Here is a 6,126-nt window from a genome sequence, read left to right as displayed (position 1 = left end):
CGCACTCATTATTTGGTTCTCAGGCCCGCGCTGACGTGTTAAAAGGGGACGTGTGATGGAAAATTTACTTTTTAATGAGGCACTCACAGTTCTGAGGTTCAGGGTTTGACTTGGGCCGTCCTTCTCGTGTGGCGGAGGCGTGCTCTGCCAAAGCTTGGGCTGAATTTTACACAACCCTGATGTTGGCCCACCAGAAAAAAAAGTTCTAAGTCACGTTATAATGTGATCAATTTCATGTGGGTTTTCAATTCAAGAAATTAGATCATTCACTCCACAATGTGTTCATGTTTCCTCGGTTCTTTTAAGTTGCACGTCACGTAATTCTAACAAAGGGCTCTTTCTGTCAACAAAAACCCAACACGCCACGAGAAAACTGATCGTCACCTCTTCCGTTGGCTCATTTGATGCCGAAATCCCGCATGCAATTCCTTCAGGTGGCGTCTTCATCTTGTCGCCGGCCATTCTGAATGACATATAAGGAGTCCCACCTCCCCCGGTGAGACCTGTCAATCACCCGCTCCACGGAGTGGAGGAGCCGAGGCCCGGCCCGACATGGGCCTGTCATGGCCGGCTGCACAAGGGAACGTTCCCACCGCTCTCGTTCGGGGACAGGCTGGGCCTGCTGTGAGAAAATACGGAGATGGCAGGTCAAAAAAGAGAAGCCAACCAAAACTCTGACAAATTCAGGGTTGTCATCTGATCACTAACATGACTTATTGCAAATATTGCAGTCAGGAAGTCACATTGAGTTTCGGTTCTCGACATACCATTGCGAGACTTTCAAGTCCGACTCAAACTGAGATGTTTGCAATTTGCCAGTGTTCTCAAAAGCAGCAGAAGGTAGATTAGAGGTGGCGGCTAATTTGCAAAAGTTTGCCACAGCAGTTAAATGGCCGTAAGGAAATGTGGAACGACGCCATTTAGTGTGATTTCAAAAAACAGATTCAACTATGATTAAGCCATTCCGCATCTCCCTCCTGCCAAGCCTGAGATGGAAAAATGTTCTCGAATGCAGCGGCAGGTTTCTCTCGATAGTATTCAAAAAAATGTAATCACACAAAGGAGCTGCAGTGCAATTAGACAATCACGGCACAATTCTTCAGCAGAGCAAACAGCGGCTAATTAGCCAACATGCATTTTGTGCTCCATGTTGAAAAAGAACATCGATGGGACTGCAGCGCAAGGTAGAATTAAATATTAATAACTGCCTGCAACATTCTGTACATATCAGGACCGAGAGTAATAATACATACAATTTGCCACAATCGATTAGTTGCACACAGAACCTTCAATATGTAACCTGTCTATTTTTCCTAAATGTAAATGTGAGCGTAATCCCACACTAGCGTCCGCATATCCGAGCGGCAGGGGAGGGAAACTCCCCGACTCGGCGCTGCGGCCTCTTTGAATAATTAGTGATGTGTGTCAATATTGCGGGCCCATAGTAACCATATGGTGGGTGCGGGCAGACAGCCCATTGTCGGGAGCTGTGAAATATTGTGTATCCCTGCGAGGGCTGGAGCCAGCAGAGGCAGGAAGTGTTGTCGGGACTGACAGGGACATTGTGCGATTGAATGGGCCGGCCCTCGGTGGCAGGCAGCGCCGCGGACCCAGACAGAAAGTCTTGACCCTGGCGAGAAAGGGCTGATTAGGCATGGTGCTCCGGCGGGGTGCGTGGGGCTCGCCTTCATCTGCCCCCCTCCCAGCGCCACTCTCTTCCACCCTGCTCACTGGCATTTAACTCTGCCTTTTGACTGCAGGCATAAAAACGGTCATATATTCATGTCAGCCAGCGCAGTTAGCCCTCTTCTTTTTTTTTTTTTTTTACCCAAATATTTCTACAATAGTAGCGCGAAGTCAGTAGACTTGCCACCAAACACCTCTCCAGTCAGGATGGAGCAAAGTCGATCTCCACCCCTTCAGGCTCACAGTCTTGATCAAAGCTAAAGGCCCTAATTAAAAGTGCGGTGTCGAGCACAGATTGGAAATGATGCTCTAACGGCCGTCACATGGCCGCCGCATAATCAGACGCCGAGCCATCGGTTCAGAGGTAATGGATGCTGGCCAACATTAGCCGGCGACATTAGCAAGCTGCGCCGCACTGCGAATATCCAACTCGGCAAACATTTAAATGCTGCAGAACTCTTAAAATGCTAATTGGCGTATTTGCGGACACTAAAGAAAAGTTAGCCACCATATTTCCGCAAATTGTACCCCTCTATTTACTGGACTGCAGATGGGAGGGGCCGCTTATGTTGTTCATTTTTGGAATAATAATAAACAATAGTACCGGTATGTTACAGTTTATGTCAAGTGAATGTGGAGTTCAAATCAAGAAAATAAAAATGGCTATTACACAGAAAAACAACAAATGTTGTTGTAATTACATGTCACAGTCAAACATTGCATAGTGTAGGTCTCAAACATGGAGTCATTGGGGAGAAATCACAGCTCAGAGTCGAATTTGCGATGACATAACAGAAACGTGGCAACTGCACGAAATTCTTGTTCCGGTTTCACTGGCTTTGGGTCGTCTCCCGCCCGCCGTCATCCTCAACACCCCCCCGGCCCCTGCCAATTACCTCGCCGTCAGTCTGTCACACAATAAAGGCGCGCTCAATTGATGCCCGTCCCGCCTTTATCCCCTTGATAAAGCACAACAATTAAGACTCATGTCTCTTTGCTCAGGCCCCTTTGATGGCCCACAAAAAAGGGAAGCCAAGAGAGACGCCGGTCACGCTCACGTTGCAAGATGGCGTGGTAGAATAAGAGCACACATACAGTACGGAGTGAAAAACGACACGGAAACTTTTGAATATACACAATAACCATTTTAGTGCATGTTGTCACACCAGCTGAGAGTTTATGAAGAAAATGAATGGCTGGCTAACAGTGTTTCCTCTCAAAATAAAATACCAAAATAAGAAAAAAAAAATAATAATAATAATAGGGAATATGCATTTAACAGTCAATAACAATGCAACATTTATAATTTTCATTAAACGTAATGTTAATATTAGACTAAGAAAACGATTTAAAAATCAAGAGGTCAAACTGTTCAATTAAAAATCAATACTAATATAAAAACTACTATTAACCCCTAAAAGGAAGTCACTTCAAATAAAGAAATAAGTTGAAATAAATTAAATATATGCATGGTAATGTATCATTTTGTAGACGTAATAATGAAATGTTTATTATTTAAATGCTAAACGCTGCTTCACCATGTTTAGTTTGCACTCGGGGTTAAATGTTTGACTCCAAATTTTTGCAGTCATTTATATGTCTTTGCTTTAACACTAACGTGACAAATACAACTCCACATTGCATGAAATGAAATACGCAAGCTCCCAACTTATCCAGTTGAAGGACTTTCTGGAAAGGTGCTGTCAGCTCTTCTGGAGCTTGAGTGATTTTTCAACTTTGACCTCAACTTGCACACAAACACGCCCCTTCGTTTTCGCCACTCATTCAGAAGCTATCCACCCTAAATTGATGGACGGCGATCGCCACGGCAACAGCACTAAACGGTGGCCAAAGCAGAAACAGAGGGTTGCAGCCTGGTTAAGGGCCGCCTGTTTAAGGACAATAGCGCGTCACACGAGGTGTGAAAGTGTACGGAAAACAAAAGATGGGAGTGAGTAGGAGGGAGACCATTTTGCATGTTTGGAAAGAAGCGGGAAAGTGAAAAGTGATTTCAATCTTGTGGCGGAATTAAAAAGTCTGGCTAATTACAGAGCAAAAAGAATAACAAGATTTAAAAATCTCAGCAGGATGCCGATGACAGAACGCAACTCTCGCTTAGTGAGTTACTTGAGCAGCTGTGAGCTGCAAAACCAAGAAAAATAAACAAAAACTTGGAAATACCTGATAAACGTAGATTTTCTCATAGTTCTTAGATCAGTCAATCAAATATTTTATTCTCGTTAAGCAAAACAACTGATAATACTAGGAGCTGCACAAAATATGATTTAAATAGTTAGTTGCGATGTTTTTCATACTCACATTATTCGCCAATAAATTAATATTTGGGTAAAATAATGACACGGTCACAAATTGAGTTAAAAACGTTAAAAAAAACCTATGATCGAAAATATCAAGATATGAGGCCTCACCACCCACGTACCGATCTAGCGGAGTATTGCTTGTTTGGTCCGACATGGTTCTTCTGGTGTGCCAGCATCGCCGCATGCGGTCCAGTTACCTGGGAGTGCGCGCCTTGCCACTCGGCTATGTTGCCGCAAACAAAAAGTGCTGACAGCAAAAGTGTGGAGAGAGTGATGAGACCCCCCGCCGCTGTGCTTTTCTGGCAGCCCGGGAGCCCCCGGAGGCACAGGGAATCCTGCCAGGGACTCGGAGCCTGCTTGGCAGAAGACAAGTGCTGCTCAGACTATTTGTATTGTTTTAGGAGCTAAAAGAAATCCTTGTATTTCATTGAAATACCTTATTTTAATGCTTTGAGAGGATCACTTCTGTGAATTTTGATTTGAGTGGCATCAAGTCCTTTAAAAGTAGTAGAGGCATTATGTTTTTTTATAGTCATGAAGCAGGAGTGAGCAAATTCTTGTGCTCAAGGGTCAACTTTGATTTCTAAAAGAAAATTGCCAGGTCATAGGTTAAAAAAAAAAAAGGTTTAAATTCTAGTCTGTGCTGCCATCATGTGGTAGCATTAAAAAATTACTTGCCACGTACTGATTAAATGCATTTAAGTCTTGAGCCGCTAGGAGGAGCCCACCAACCACAACTTTACTAGAATGCAAACTAAAGTGAAGCTGCGGATTTTCTGTTTTATTTTTGTGTCGAAATTGGCAAATACAAAAATAGTGCTTTGGGAAATTCTCTGCAATTTCTTTACCCAACTTCCGCTGTATGAAAAGTTACAAAAGCCCCCTGCTCCCATCAAAAAACACCAAGTTAATCCTCTGATTGTTATAAACTGACTGAAATAGCGTTGAAGTCAACTCGGGGAGTGCTGCAAAATGCTGCCATGTTCATCTTTTAATGTAAACCCGCACATGGGTTTCTAAATGTCAATAATAATCCCTGGATGGGGGCAGCTATGCGGGGGATGTCCCGGTCGGTCATAGTGCGACCTGTCGCACCATGGCAGCCAAGTCTCAAAAGAGAGTCGTGTGAGCCTCGAGTTATTTCAGGACGTGTGGCTTTCAACCTCTTTATCGGTGTTTGTCCACCACTTGTCCTTGTCCTCTTTGCTGTGTCAATACATCCTGTTGATTTGTGTCTATGTATATCAGGTGCAAGTGGAGTTTGAGAGGTGATGCCAAAATTGACATAACCAATGGTGACACAACACACACGCGCACACACACATTGTGGAGTGGCGACGGGAAAGAGTCATATAGGCTCAATTGGACGTCAGAGTTGAAGTCTCAATCATGAACTGACACATTATTACGACATTGTGGAGCAATCATGTCAGAGCAAAGTCTACAGTGCGGTGTGCAGAACATAAACATAAACACAAACACGATTATGAGTGATCACAGATTCACGTGATTGGGTCGCCGCAATGTTGTGCGCATGTAAATATCAGAAGACAGATGTGTCAGCGCTCGCTCCACAATATTTTTGTGTCTTTGATTTCGACTTTTGCGGTGGCTCTACAATGTCGTGTGTCTATGAGAATGTTCTGTTAACTTGACTAAACGATGTACTCTCACTCAAACGCTGCACAGGAGTGGAACTTTCAAACAAAAGGACCTGCTTTGACATATGACCCATCATGGACGGGATGCCCCTCCCAGCCCCCATGTCAGATTCCTTCCTGTCGCAAAGGTTGGCCCTCTGCAGCCGAGAGGAACTTGTCAAAGGATTAGGAGACCTCCAAGATACGCCGCCTTCCTATTTCTGCTCCGAGCAGATTGTCTTTCCCTCGTGTCGGCAAACAGCTGGGCAAACACTCCAAGTGACTTTATCAAATGAGGTGAAGAGCAGGTTTTATGGCTTGCTTTGCTTTAGCATTTAGCCTTCCTGAATGCAGGTGAAATGCCATAAAAGCTCAATGTGTGTTCAAACAGGAGATAGGTCTTATCTTCACTGCGAGCATGGCTCTTATTTGCATGTTAGTGTCACCACCATAAACGTTTTAACTGTACAAACAATGAG

Source organism: Syngnathus leptorhynchus, chromosome 10 (genome assembly GCF_054491065.1).
Source record: "Syngnathus leptorhynchus isolate UIUO chromosome 10, UIUO_Slep, whole genome shotgun sequence".
In the NCBI taxonomy this organism is placed as follows: Eukaryota; Metazoa; Chordata; class Actinopteri; order Syngnathiformes; family Syngnathidae; genus Syngnathus; species Syngnathus leptorhynchus.
Note: the sequence above shows the minus strand (reverse complement) of the source record.